Source organism: Lepidothrix coronata, unplaced genomic scaffold (assembly GCF_001604755.1).
Source record: "Lepidothrix coronata isolate B3197 unplaced genomic scaffold, Lepidothrix_coronata-1.0 Scaffold0, whole genome shotgun sequence".
Lineage (NCBI taxonomy): Eukaryota > Metazoa > Chordata > Aves > Passeriformes > Pipridae > Lepidothrix > Lepidothrix coronata.
This window is the reverse complement of record NW_016690180.1, coordinates 7,505,851-7,520,973: the sequence shown is the minus strand read 5'-3', so window position 1 is coordinate 7,520,973 and position 15,123 is coordinate 7,505,851. Positions and strand designations below refer to the sequence as shown.

General features: G+C 43.1%; 1 protein-coding gene and 1 long non-coding RNA gene across 4 annotated transcripts in view; both read right to left on the bottom strand.

The window, feature by feature from the left end:
- Positions 1-10,258, bottom strand: part of FRYL (FRY like transcription coactivator) — a 161,167-nt gene extending 150,909 nt beyond the window's left edge. For 2 of the 3 annotated variants that reach the window (XM_017830255.1, XM_017830485.1), the window contains exon 1: positions 10,071-10,258. The gene's annotated coding sequence lies outside the window, so the exon portion shown is untranslated. Of the gene's footprint in view, positions 1-1,882; positions 2,008-10,070 lie in introns of all 3 variants that reach the window. The other variant, XM_017830337.1, reaches the window with a different exon arrangement.
- Positions 10,259-11,641: 1,383 nt separating this feature from the next.
- LOC108504422 lies at positions 11,642-15,107 on the bottom strand. Its single transcript, XR_001877103.1, has 3 exons — positions 14,996-15,107; positions 12,975-13,042; positions 11,642-11,804 (listed from the first exon to the last, which is right to left on the bottom strand). It is a non-coding gene; the product is annotated as an uncharacterized LOC108504422 (long non-coding RNA).
- Between the last annotated feature and the right edge of the window lie 16 nt (positions 15,108-15,123).

Below are 15,123 nucleotides of genomic sequence, written 5' to 3'. Positions count from 1 at the left end.
AAGCTTCAGTTCAGCACATTTTATGCCATTGGTAAGCATAGGAGAGGTGGTACAGCAGATCATTTCCAGAAACTTCAGGGATGGGGGTTAAAACTAATGCTGCAGGAAATCAAAGTGTAAGCACCTGCATTTAAGATATATACAACACACTAAATTAGGGCCTTTTTTTATAATTATTGACCCAAAAGACTTAATAAGATGATACTTCAAAAGAAAGAAAAATCCTTATAGTCTTAGCCGACTGCTAGAAGTGGTGTTCCCATGCTACCTACCTCACAAAATCGGATTTCATAAGAATAAAATGGGGAATGAAGCTTTCCAGGTTACTGATACCCAAATTTGCCCCCTTTCCTTACTGAAGCTTGGTACACTGTGTCTCAACAGAAGATTTTTAGTAACAATTTGGTTCTTTTGCTTCAGTAACAGTATTAGGTATATTAATAATATAACAATAATCAGCACCACAAACTAAATATGGTACATGAGGAACTGAGTGTTACTAAATGCTGTCAAGAACACAGTAGTCATGCACTATTTTCCCAGTTTCACCAACCATCTCGTTACTGAAACACAGCCTTTTGCACTCCACTGTCGACACAACTAGTGAGGCTGGGTGGCTGCTGATCAATTAAATACGGGGAACCACAAAAATCATAAGCAGGAGAAACACAAGGGTCACTAATGCAAAAAGCAAGTCTTTGCAGGGCTTGTGCCGGAAGAACTTCATTAAACACAAATATTGCAACTGGAAGATGCATAGATCATGAGCATTAAATTGATGTGGGTTCAGTTTTTACATAACTGATATGGAAATGAGTTAACTCACAAGGCAGATCAAGATCACCTAAGAGGATTCATGGGAAAAGAAAAAACAACTGCATATCTCTGTCATACCAAAACCTTGGAATACAGCCAACCACCTGCATGTGAGAACTACATTTGTTTCACTGGTTCAACATTTTCTCCTCCCAAGAATTACAAAAAGCTCCCCATTTACAAACTAACAAAGTTCAATTGAAAAGACTCCCATTTGTAGTGGAGAAGGACTTGCAAGATAAAATTCAGAGGGCTTGGCACCAAACATATAGTAATTTGACCAAGATAACTCAAACTTAAAAATGGGTTATTTGAATTCTCTTTTCCTTAGTTAGCATGAAGAGGGACTAAGAAAAGTAAGTGAATCCCAAAGCATGTACATTGGATCAGGGCCACAAAACCTGCTTGTTCTTTAAATCTTTACTACAAGGTTTTATCTTTTAGAATCTCATTTCAGAGTACTAGAAATATACTCAAAATTCAAACTGTGTTTTTACCAGAGCAGAGTGGGTATTTCCACCTAGGCCTAAGACCTTTTCAGTTTCTCAAATTAGTCTCTTGAGAAAAATTGCCTTTACTAGTGCCACAGGACAAGGAACCCACTGCCTTCAGAAACCAGTGATGCAATTACACCTTTCCTCAATGCTAATGCCCTCTGATCACTCCTTTACCTCTGCTATTTTCTGACTGTTGATTTAGAAGAATGTTTCCTCAGCTGTAGTACAGAACCAATTATTCTGGGCCCCTCAAAAAGAGACCCTAGCTATTTTGTATTACATCAACTATAAATTGGGACTACTAATCTGAGAGAAAGTATTTCTGTGCTGCTTTTCAAGAAACTGCAAAATAGGAGTGTCCAATCTGCAAGTAATCTGCAGAGAACCAAGAAATTACAGCTCTCTCCTGTTAGCAGAGGTTGCAGGCAATCCAGATGTTTGAGCTACCTGAAAGAGATGTTGCTTCTACCAGGAAAACAGTTGAAACTAAGTCTGTGTAGTATTTAAAAATTTGTGCTGGCACACAAGTATTTCCAAGGGAAAAAAATTAAAATAAGACTTCAGCTTACCTAATTTTATGTCTTCTAGACATTTACCATCACCTGTGCCTTCTTATTTCATATGCACAAGGAAGGGAAAACAGCAGACCTTAATCAAGAGCAACAACCATCACCTTCCTCAGATGCACTGCTGCCTGCAACAGTAAAACACAACAGTGCTTCTAGGGAGTTTGCATTGATCTGAACAGCATCGTTCATCATATCTACCTTAACAAAATTTCAGCAACAAAAAAGTGAGAACTTCCATGAGTGAGCAGGGCATGCAAGAAGCCCCAAACTCTGACCTCTGTACCACCACAACCACAACAAAAACTGAGAAAATGCAAAAAAATGCCAAATGGCTTTAGAAACTTAAACTCATTTTTTCCCCTTTCACAAAATAAATTGTAAGTACAGCTAAACTAAAAATCAACCTATAAGCGTGAAACCAAAACCAAACATCCTTTGTTATTCCATCAGCTTTTGGAGATCAGCATCTCAGTTTCAAGCACTTGAAACTACTGAATGAAAAATAACCAACAGCTCATGTACAAACTTTTCCTCCCCAACAGATTGTTAAAGCTCAAAATACATTCTCTTTCTTAAAAAGTGCCAAAAACTATAAAACACTGACAGTTCTGTTACTGTGTCTGTACAAAGAAAAAGAAAAATGTGGCAAAATTCTTCTTAGCTATTATATAACATTAGGAGGAACCAACATGAACTTTATGCACATTCAGTACCAGAGTCTACATAGATTAAATAAATACTACCTCCCCTCTCCCCCAACCCCCCAAAAAAGCCACACCACTTTACTCCCTTGAACAAAGCAGGAAGCTGTTTTCCCCACTTCCTCCCCTCAAAGCATCTTCAATAGAGGTTAAACTCAGGTCCCATATATAAAACACTAGTACTTCTTCAAACATGCTGACCAGACAACAATGAAGTATAACATTGATAATGTATAATATAGCAAGTATAACATCAGTTAGCAGATTTCTTAACTACTCAAGCAGTTCCAGAAAAACATATTTAAAGTGATATATCCCAATCTAGTGCAATAATCTCTGGCCTCTGGAAATAGAATACAAGTGCTATATAAAAGACAGTAACGCCAATTGCTTTTTAAATACAACAATCAGGATGGGGACGGACTTTGTTGTACTTGCAGACCATCTCTACCCGTTCTTTTTTCTTAAACAGCATTTAACCTGAAGAGCTCATAGCATCTGTATTTACACAGGCTGAGATATTAACTTGCTGCTTTACTTTAACAGAAGTTCAGATGAGGCCAGTGCATTCTCTAGCATAACAATAAGATAAACAGAAAAGTAGTTGAAACATTATTCTTGTTTCTAGACACAAAACATTATGAAAGCCCTAGCGTTTCTCCTATGCATTCTACTCTTCCATAACAATTACAAAGTAGTTTTCAAAGATCCATCTGCTAAATTCAAAATTACTTGTGTCCCTAACATATGCCAATTCCCAAACTTGGAACACCTGCATCATTTACCTGGAGTCACACAGCAATAAAAGCTACTTTAAAATTATGGAGACTGGGAAATACTTGAAAACGATAATTTATTCTTAATTTAAAAACACAAGACGAGAACAACACTTGCACTACAGCATAACGTGGAACTCACTATGCAGTACCTTCTTTAGATACCCTTCCAGGAGACAGAAGGTTGGGCTTCAAATTGGATTGAATCAGTCACACACAATTTACCTCACTTCCACAAAAATACAAGTATAATCTGTGCCTAACTGATAGTTTGTTTACAGATTTTGAATAACAGACTATAATATCAAAGCCTGATCATGACATTTAAGAACAAGTGTTCTTAAATGCTTTTAAGTCAGGTTCATTTTTCCCTGATACAGCAAATGCCCAAAAGTATACAAAAGTGTTGAAGAAACATATAGGTAAAAACTCTCGGATTCCTGCCCCAAAAGCTTGTTCTATTTATTGTATTTACCTAACTTTCTGTTCCCATGCTTGCTATCTACCATTTCTAACCAGCTATTCTATAGCTATTCACTCATCAATTTTGCAAGTAGGTACCTGTAAATATATAAATACACACACACATATCAACTCCATCTGAAGAAATATCTCTCATCCCCCAATTTTATATGCAATATCTACCACCAAGTAGTTTCAAATGGGGAGGCAGAGGTGAGGTCTAAACTGAAGGAACTTCGTAACCTCTGTGTCAAGAAACAGAGAAACAGGCTTGCTATATCCAAGTGAAGGTGCCAGGGAGCCCTACATAAACTGCTACTCCTCCCAAGAATAAGTGCAGTCATTCCCAGCTCCTTCTCTTTATAAGCTGATGTGGGGTATCCTCAGGAGCTCCGTGAGTCACTGCCATCACAGGACCAGCAACTACTCATCACTAAATCCCAGGGAATAAAGTGGCCACTCACAGTGCACAAGGCAGTGATTATTCAGCTTTTTGGATATAGTTTTTTGGATGATATCTACAGAGGTAGAAATCTTAGCATTTTTGCCTACAGCAATCTTTTTATTAACATAATCAGCATTAGTGGTAGATTAGATTAGTTCAATTTAAGATCATGAAAATTCTGTCAATGTCAAAATGTTCAGCTGCCACAGGCACAACCCTAACAGTTCTTTCTGATTTAGCACAAGAACAGAAGTGGTGTTGATAAGGACTGTTCTCATGCAAGACAGATAAAAATGACTAGGAACACTGCAACCTATCTTCCATGCTAACACCTCTGCAGAGAATCAGCCTTTGTCCAGGTCTACCGATAATTCCAAGTCCCCTTAAGGACTAAGGACATGGCATTTACAAAAGAAGATGCTTCTTCATTTTGCAAAACCGGACAACAAAGTCAATCTTTGCAATATCAGCTTCAAATGTGAATTCCTGAGACCTTGTTTTATCATAACATTTTCAAGGCTTATGGTACAAATATTCCTTCACTTTTTTTAATTCATTACACTTCTTCTATTCTCTTTTAACAGTCTCCCACACTGAATTACTAGAGCCTTATCTTCTGGATCAAGTACAACAAAATTATCTGTATTTGTAGTTTTCACCACTCTCCCCAGTTCTTGTTTTATAAACATATCCAACATTATATTCAGTTACTCCAAACAAACAAACTTAACTGCATAGGGCTGGCAAAACCTACACAATAGTTGCCTTTGAAACTACTACAAAAAACAAGCAGTAAAAGATCAACAGCATTAAGTTTTCTGTGAAAGGCTAAACAAATGGGGTTGCAAGTTGCAAGGCAGGTCTTACCCATAATCTCACAGGGATCTTTTTAGAAAACGCAGGTTTTCTTTCTGCTCTTCTCCATTGCTTATTCACACACTGCTAAGGTATCTTTGAGCTCCTTGAATACTTTCTACACAAGTACAATTAACATCATTTACTGTGACCTGAACTACAGTAGGCCCAAGGACTGTTGGAAACAGTGATACTTCCTAATGCTGCATTTAACCTATAGCGTCTCTTCCCACTTAATGTAACATACTTGAGCAGTCATATTTTTTATTATAAGTTGCAGTTTATGAATAAACAAAGCAGAGAAACCTTGAGAGGGCTAAGGAAAGAAAGCAGGATCCTAAGGTTTACCAGCAAGATATATCTACCAGAGTATTAAAAGACCGTAATAAAATCCCACTGTAACTGTCTCTGGAATACTTCACACAAATCTGGTCAATGCATGCTAAAAAGCATGCATATTTCATATATGAAAGAAGGCAACGATGAGATTTTTGGATGATCAGATGAACAGGAAATATCTCACCCAAGCAAGAAACAGTCTGGTTTAGCTGGTTTAGCAAAATTATACTACTACTCTCTAAAAACACACTGAAGATAAGGGGAAAAAAAAACATTAAAAAGAATTGCTACCTAAAATAAAAAATAATGTTGGCAACTGCCACTGACATAAACTGCTTTAGCATACAACTGGAAAATTACAAATACTCCTGAAAGTATTGCTTACTTAACTTTGAAGTACTCTTCCAACAGCTAGCTGACAAAAGACACAAAGCTGGTTTTATTATCATCACCATCTCATGTAACTTCAATTAAAAAAATTAAAAAAAGGAGGGGAGAAAAAAGGTCCAACCCAGCAGTCTTCTCCCATTTTCTGAAAAAGAGGGCAAAAGAAGAAAACAGGTCACCGCACTAACTCCAAACTGACCAGCTGCACCACTCAAGTGGCATGTCAGTAGTCCCAAGCCTATTGCTACAGACTGATGAAAAGTCAGCTATTTCAGGCTAACCCAGCCCCAGCTCTTGAAACGTAAGGTTCTCTAACACCTGTATGGACCACCTGCCAAAGCAGCAGCTGGAACAGCAGAAGAAAGGTCCTCCTGTGCCAAGGTCTGTGCGAACTCCACACAGATCAGCTTTGACAATTGTCACTAAATGCAAGAAACAATTCACATTAGAGCTGGTGACAAGGGCAAGAATACCCATAGAATACCCATGTAAAGAACAAACCATGAAACCCCCAAAGTTTACAGCAAAAGCTTCTGGGTACTAAGCCACTGTATCAGACCAAATATTTAGACATTTCAGAGAACCTCAAACTCAACTTTAGAAGTTTGGTTTGGATTTGTTTTTAATATTTGTTCCTCTTCTATTTTTGCATGCAAACATTAGTCACTAAGAAGAACTAGGGATAAACACAAAAATCCCTCAAAACTGAAGCCATGTCAAGAGCAAACACTGTTGTTCAACCAGCTCGAGAGGATTTTTTCCTTTCTGATACCTTCCAGTGACAGTATTGGACGCTTGCTATCTGAGACTGTATTTTGTCATTCTTCCTGGGAGGTGTTCATGTCAGAGGGAATTAGGGATTATAATAGATTTGGGGGAGGGGAGGAGAGGAAGGAAGGAAGGAAGGAAGGACAACACATGTCTTAGAAGAGACAGAGCTATATGGCAGTACATACATACTTAAGACACTTCACTGTCAAACACTGAAGATAAGCAAGCTAAATACTAGAAAGAACTGCTTTTTTAGTCAATATAAAAGGCAGAAGCAACCCTTTCTGAGTCAGTCTGGCTGTCTATTACTTAAGTTTACCGGGTTTCACAGCAAGACCAGACAAGAAAACGCTGAATCCTAAAACCTCCTAACATTGCAACACTTCTCCAGTCCACTGTTGTTCCTGGGAGGATTATTACAGATACTGAAGTTGTAAAGGTTCGAAGTTGTTTGGGTGCGAGCATACAGAAGCAGTACAAAGCAGTAAACAACAGCCAGGCTGTGTGCTAGGCCAGCTGCTCTCCCTCTGAGGGATAAGCTACATTGAATTTCCTACTGGTAAGGCAGGCCGGTGACTACAGATACAGGTCACAAACCCTGAACTATTATCCTCATTTTTGTCACAGTAACTCACATAACCCATAGGTCCTTCCTCTGACATTATGTGCACATGACACCTACAGTTTCTGTTAACCTAAAGCTTAAATATAGACAAAAACTGCTAAAAGCTCATGGCACTCTAAGACAGAGGGAGCATATCAGACACCCATGTTCTGTATTATGGAAGTCCACTGAAGTGGAAGGTTTGTCTATATGCCTCTTAAGGAACTCGGACAAAAAAAAAAGTAAAACTGTCTTTTGGTCCCTTACACAATAATGAAGGGGTCATCACTAGGCAAGATGATCAAGACAAAGCCCCCTGAAATACAAAGCTAGATATAAAATAAGTAACTCCTGCTTGATGCAGAATGTGTTCTTTTCCAAGTTGTTTTCCTTGATGCATAGCCACTGGAGGGAATTATAATCTTCTTAAGTTCTTAGAAAAAGTAAATACAGACAGCATGTTCTCAATTGTGTTAGCAAAAACTTTCAGCATACCAATTAATTTTATCCCCCCAAATTAGAAAGACAAATATCCACAGTGAAATAAACATGTGAGGACCACTCAAGCTCTGCAACACTCCAACTTCCCTCCTCAAAGGAACCATGCTATTACATGAGAACCAGCTATCACCATGCTTTGGTTCACTTAGGCCAGCCAAACAGAAACAGAATTAGATTAATATTCCAACTTTACCTTAACTAACTCCACAGAAGAATTGAACAACTTTTCCTTTGAAATGAAGTTCAGCAACAGTTTTCTACAACATCCCAAAGCAACACACCGCTGCTCTGCTCCAAGGAAACCACTTCCAGAGAAGTCAGCACAGGCTTTAACCAAATCAATTTTGGAATATAAATAAGGAGCCATTCACAGCAGCAGTTTGCCCAGGGAAGTCAGTTGTCTACTGACAACCACCATCAAGTACCACTAAGGACCTCTACAAACCACAGATAAAGGAAGTTTTTGACACAGAGAGCGTCATTCTCATCTTTAAATACATGACTTACTAAACCTGCAACACAATTTTTACCGAGGGGTTTGTTTCCTTCCTGCAGTAGTGTCACAAGATAAGAATCAGTGTGTGGTTTCACAGCACTCGGTCAACAATCTTCCACAGAGATTCTGAAGTATTCAGCACATATCCTCAGCGTGACAGTAACAACACAGAAGCAAAGTGACTGAAACACCCTACTGAGGAAACAACACATTGAGGAAATACTTAAGAAACGTTACCCAATGCTCAATCACCAAATCATCTTCTTTACCACAGTACTCTATATGCTTCATATCTCTTGTTCCTGCCAAGAAGTGGGCTCTTCACCTAATGCCTCAGTAACATATAAACACCTTGCTCTTTCGGGTGTGCATTTACAGGAAAGTGGCTTACCATCCAAGTCTTTCTCACTCCATGAAGACTGTGCCTGGGAGATAGGTAGTGCACAAAGGACTAAGGAAGAACTTCCTTTCTGGTTTAGTATATTTCTTTCCTAACGTTGATTTTAGATTTGTAGTTCTGAAGGAAGTCCAGGTTACATTCTTGCTACCTCATCTCCAGATTTTCTTACTATTCCTTAAAACTGTATCAGTAAACTGCTTTTGTAACTCACTCGGTATGAGTAGCCACCAAAATATTTGGGGTTTTGTTGAGTTTTGGGGGTTTTTTTATGTTTTCCATCTGATTCCTTAGGATGTTTGACCTAGAGCTACCCTGATTGCCAGCCCAGTGATTTCTAGTCAAAACACAAAAATTAATTGCTCACTGAGCAATAAAAATTATCGCATTACCAAAATACTAGAAACATCCACATGGAAGCAGAGAGGGGAAAACTAATTAAGCCCCTCCAATACTTATAGCCACGTTAGTACGCCCATGTGACGCTTCAAGAACTATAAAAGCCAACCTTCGTCCTAAGAGCACCTCAGAGCGACTCCTTCAGCGAGGCACTACACACCAAGCGCAGGGCGCACACACACGTCTCTTACTTTGCCGCTCCGAAATCCCAAGTTTCACCCAAAGGCGAGGGAGCGGGACAGCTGCGCGGCGGGCGGGAGAGGCAGCCGGGGGCGTCGCTGTCCGCCCGCACCGCCCTTCCCACCCGGAGCCGGGGCACACGTTTCTCCGTCGGAGCCCCCCGGCACCCGCCGGCGGGGCGGGGCCGGGAACAAAGCCCGGCTCCGTGCCACCCTCCCCGCTCCGTCCCGCCATTCCCGGCCGGCCTGGCCCGTTCCCAGCGCTGCCGTCCCCCGCGGCGGTGGCTGCCCCGGCGGCTGCGCGGACCCGATGCCGCGGGGGGCGGCCGGGGCCGGCCGGGCGGGTGCGGACGAGGGGCGGGGCGGGACGAGCCCGGCGGCGGCCGCCGCCGCTTTCCGCTCGGCCCGCGGGGCCGTGCGAGCGCCGCGCCCATCCCGAGAGCTCCGGGGGCCGCCGGCTGCGAAGGCTGGGCACGCACGGGCGGGGCCGCAGCCAGGGAGAAAGAGGCGGAAGAGGGCGGGAGAAGACGGGGCGCAGGCCGCGGAGGGGCCGGGGGAGCCTTCGTGTCCCTGAGGCAACAAGGCCGGAGCCCGGCCGCCAGGTGCCGACCGCACGCAGCACCGCCGGCCCCTCCTCACCTCTGTCCTGCGCGTCCCTCCTCGGTGGCGGCGGGCAGGGCCGCCCGGCCACACGCTGCCCTCCCTTCCTTCCCCTCCCTCCCTCCCGTCCCCGCCGTAAACAAAGCGGCGCGGGCCGGGGCCGAGCCAGCGCCTGGAGCCGCACAGCACAACCCGCGGGCTCCGTCCCCGTCGGGGCAGAGCACCCCCCTCCTCCCCCCGATCAGCCACGACCGGGTCCCAGGTCCGCTGCCTCACCTCTCCCGCCGGTGGAAGCTGCCGCAGCCCCGGGCGCCACTCCTCCTCCCCAGCGCGGCTGCGTCTCCCCCCCGCCTTCAGAGCGACCCTGCTGGGAGCCGGTGAGCGACTCGCACCACCGACATCCCCCGCCGGCTTTATCCCTCCGCCGCCGCTCCCCTACGGCTCCTCGACGTCCCGGCGCGGCGCTCCCGCCCCCCCCGCCGCCCCATTGGCACGCGCCGCCCCGCCCGAGCCCGCGCTCACTGGGGCAGGCGCGCGGCACTCACGCGGCACCGCCCCCTTGCCCCCGCCCCGTTGGCTCCCGAGATCCCGGCCCGCCCCCGGACCCGCCCCCGCCCTGCGTTCCGACCAATCGCCAGCCCGCGAGGGGCGAGCCGAGACTCCGATTGGCCGCGCTCGCCCGCTTCCCGTGGCCGCCATAGGCCGAGGCAGCGGCCGGTCCCGCCCCCCGAGAGCGCCCCGGGGCACCGCCCCCCCCGGGCCGCCCCGCCGGCTCCGGCACCGCGACCTCGCTCGCCCCGGGCAGCGCCCCGGCCCCCCGCTCCGTGCCGCCCGGCTTGCCTGGCAGGAGCGCGGCCCAAAGAAGCCTTCGCGACCCCGGCGAGAGCAGGACCGGCCGCTGCCGTTAAGAAGGCCGGTATCATCAAGGTAGCCGGGAATAAAACCGCCTTCCCGGCACGCAGCAGCAGCGTGGCTGGGGAACATCAAGGAACTTTCCTGGCTACTGAGGCGATGAAGCCCCGCAGGGGTCCCGCCGCGCCGTGCCCGTGCCGTCAAGGCGCTCCTTTTTCCCGTAGGAAGCGGTCGGAAAATCCGCCCTTCCCCCAAACGAAAAAGGGCAAATACTTGTGTCCCGGCCAGCTCCACAAATGCTCAGATACCGCCTTTTTGCCAGGAATTATTCGCGTTGTTCTACCAATGCGAGCCGCCGGGCTCCCCCGCAGGAGCAGACTGACTCCCGGGAAGCCTGCGGGGCAGGGAAGGGAAAGCTGTCGCTGCCCTTGAACAGCACATAAAACACTTGGGCTACTCTGGCCATTGGAACTTCACTTTGATTTCACGCATTTCCCCAGGCGCCAAGCTGCAAGGTTTATCGCAATGCAAGTGACACTGGCAGCAAGGCAAAGTAATAAGATAATTCACAACATCACCCTGAGAAAATTCAGCTGGCACTGGGTGGGACGGGCCAATATTTCACTAATACAACAGGTCTGGTGGCTGGATGTAACAATGTATTTCTAAACAATCCAAAGATTTGGGAGACAATGTTAATAGAAACAGTACCAACATTAACATTTTAAGTAGTTAAAAAGTAACTATATTTTCTGTTGAATAACCTCAAAGCTTCCAGGCTTGAAAAAAAACAAAGGGGAGGAAGAAGGAAAAATAAACACACCTCGAGCATGATAACACAAGATCTGCAGAACAGTAGTAGAAAGACTACTAAGTCACCACTTTCCCAATGTTAAACATAACCCTGTCTTGCAAGTACCATATTATAATAGGCATATCCAACAAAACCAGAATTGAGTGAAAAGTATGCTTTTTACAAACAACAAATGCACCAGCACAACAGTTGGTATAGTTTCTGGTAGGAGAAGTTCAAAGTTCTGTTACACACTTTGTACAATTCTAGGTTTTTTGGAGTAAAAAGTCCCTTCATGGTAAACTACTTCTGTCCATGGGCTGCACATCCTTAAGGCAGATATGTACATCAACTTGTAGAAACCACTAGGAAAAGAAAGCAGGAGAGGAAAAAAATAATGACATACTGGTAGCTGAGAAGAGGTTAACTCTTTCCTGTAGATTTAAGAATTTTGTGGAGTATTTTTTTATTGCATTTTAACAATTGTACCACAGTCTAAATGGTGGGTGATAGAGCACCTAACAAGAAAAACAGGATTCATTGCTACTGGTGTTGTACATCATTTCAGATAACGTCACAAGTTGGTACTGATTTTAAAGTTATCCCGAGTTAGGAGCTCAGCCTGATCTTCCCACTAAATGCATATACATCCATGGAATAGAGAGGAGCAGCAGAACCTCACCACCAATGAAAATTATGCCACCAGTATTTAACCCTGAGCACCTGAACTTTACAGGATGTACAATGACGCTACTTTCAAAACCCAAATTCTCCTGTTACCTGCCTGCTTTACAAAATAGCCCTAAAGACTGGTTAAAATGTAAAGTACTTCACAAAATACATTACAGTAGCAGTTAATAGCAATTATTATCTATGTGGGTAAAGTCCTTACTAATTGAGGTTTTGACTATCAGCTCCACAAAGACACCCACTCTTGTTTCTTGCTGATGTGCCATAATGCTTCAGGGAAATAACTGATTCTTTGTTTGCCACCAGTTATAGTAGTTACAACAATGCTCTTTTTTTGGTATGAGACGTTGTTATTTTCTCGTTAGGGAGAGAGTGATTTTTCCAACACAGTCCTGTTGACTCTTGGCAGCCACTGAAGAACCAGAACCTCTCAGCTGTTACGTTTTACTGTATTCTCCAGAGCACCAAGCAAAAAACAACAGCAACAAAAAAAAACAAAACAAAAAAAGCAACCAAACAAACAAAAAAAAACACCCCAAAAAAGGCAAAAAACCCCAACCAACCAACCAAAAAAAAAAAAAATCATCATTCCAGCTACATACTTGAGTACATAAACTTGCAGTACTTGTTCTGTGACTTTCCTTACCAGATTAGCTTTTACCTCTACTCTTTTACACATCTACTTGTTTAAGTTATGTCTTATACATTATCGTAAAACTAAACTGATTTGTTAGGCCACTTCTTTGAGTGGATTTATAGAAAGCCTTACACTGTTAACAAGGGCATAATAAAAATTATCAGAAAGATAAGCTTTTAAACCACTTGACAGACTGCATACAACTCACCTTACTTATTCTTTGAGCTCTGGCTTCAAGATTCTGAATATTCACCAGTAACTTTGTTTTGCAAAGTACTGCAATTAGAAAACATGTGACTTTCACACCTTTCAACTTCTTGTTAACATAAGTAATCAGTTCGTTTTAAAAGAATCTTATCCTTTGAAAGTTTTCCTTTTTCCTTCTTTGAGGCATCTCCTTCACAAGAAATAACTTCCAAGTTCTAAATATTAACTATAAAGTTTCTGTATTACAGTATTTTGAATCTCAAATATAGTTTTCATTCTTAGATGATACTAAGTCATAAAAGATAAAAAGTTTAAAAACATAGATGAGTTTTAATACTTCTAAAAATAATTTTGACTCCTAAAGCAGTCCAAAAATACATGACTTCATGCTTTCAACAAATTGTCTATCAGTTTTGTAAATCTGGCCTTATTAAACCTTGCCAGAGAGCAACATTTTATGTTTATTCAGAAGGACTTGGTGATACCATGACCGATTTTAAACTAAAGTTCTCATAGTTGCATGAAAGATGGCATGAGTATAAAGGAAGTCATAGAAGTAGACCAGATGGCAGAAACTGTGTCCTTGTTAACATTTCTATGTATGAACTTCAAAAAAGAGCTTGAGTACAGAGAACAAAGTGCTAAGGATGTGGATATGCTCTATGCTGCATATGGCCCTACAGCTGCAGTTCTAAGAGAACTGGATGGGTGTAGCCAGGTGAAAACTTTAAGTATCTCACAAACAGGCTGTACTAGGTAAGTTTTTTGAAAGGATGGTAAACTCACCAGTTTGCTGTACGATTGTAATTATTTTTTTCCCATTAGAAGTCTAAGGGACTTGAAGACAGTGAAGTGAGAAAATTGAATGGATAACTATTAATTTTACAATGGAGAAGCAAAACAGCAGCTCGTTACTTTCTTCAGTGAAAGAGACTGATTGCCATTTCCTCCCCATTGAAGCTCCATGTTTAGAGGATGTACAGTTCCTAAACATGCCCTACCCCACAAAAACCCATTGTACTCTTTGCCTAGAATGTACTGAAACATAAGAGAAAAAGCATGAAATAAATTGCCTTAATAAGTGTGCTTATAGTCCCATAAATAAAACAGTAATGAGCTGATGAGGCCAAAATCTTTTGCCTTCCAGTTAATAATGTGCATAATGGATGGTCGTGTATTTGATGGTGCTTCAATAGTATGGGCCCAGGTGACAGGCAGAGATAAAGACTGCCTGATAACACCTATTACTTCCAATCTCATGCAAATTAGAAATGTATTTATGGTGTGATTAGAGCTATGAATTAAGAATCCACAGTTTCTGGTTCTATCTACCCAGCTTATTTCAAGAATCCAGCCTCAGAAACCAATATCCTCTACAGCTTTCATTAGTCCATCTGACCTAGGTTCTTCAGGTGTTCACAGTGTTACTTTTATAGTTGCATTCTCTACTAATTCCAGACACCTTTAATCTCGTGAACCGTCCTTCTTCTGTCTTCATGCATGGGTTCTTTTTTGTACAGCCATCAGAAAGCATCAAATTAAGCTAAATTCCAGGGTAAAGCTTGCTCTAGGAATGGCTAAAAGGGAGTGGTGCATTCCATGAGCAAGTATGGGCACATCAGGATGTGGTGAATTCAAGCCATAGTACTGCATGTTTACAAAAAAATGCCAAGGCATACACTGCACTACCAAAACATATTTTTATTTTTTCCCTCAGCTTTTCCTGATTTCTATAAACAGCAAGCACCCTCTAAAGCTACCATTTCCACAGCATCAGCTAGAGGCAAGCACCCTCCTAGTCTTCCACTTCAATACAATCCTAACCACCAAATTTGTATCACTTTCGAGCTCAGAGTTGCCCACCACGCCCTTGCTTAGTCCTGATTCAGATAAGCTCTTTTTATAGGCAAGAGACCCTTTCGTTTCAGGAAATTCTGGCCACGCATCTTTAGCAACCAGTTAACAAACCTGTGGGCAACATAGCTATTCGAGCAATGCAGGAGCAGACAAAAACTTTACTACCCTCTGTCAAGACCAACGAGTCGGTCACTAAGTCGAGCAGTGCCATGCCCGTGTTATCCCCGCGCCAAACCAACCGAGCCGGGAAGACCCGCCCTCACCGGGACTCACCGCTCCGCGCATGCGCAGCG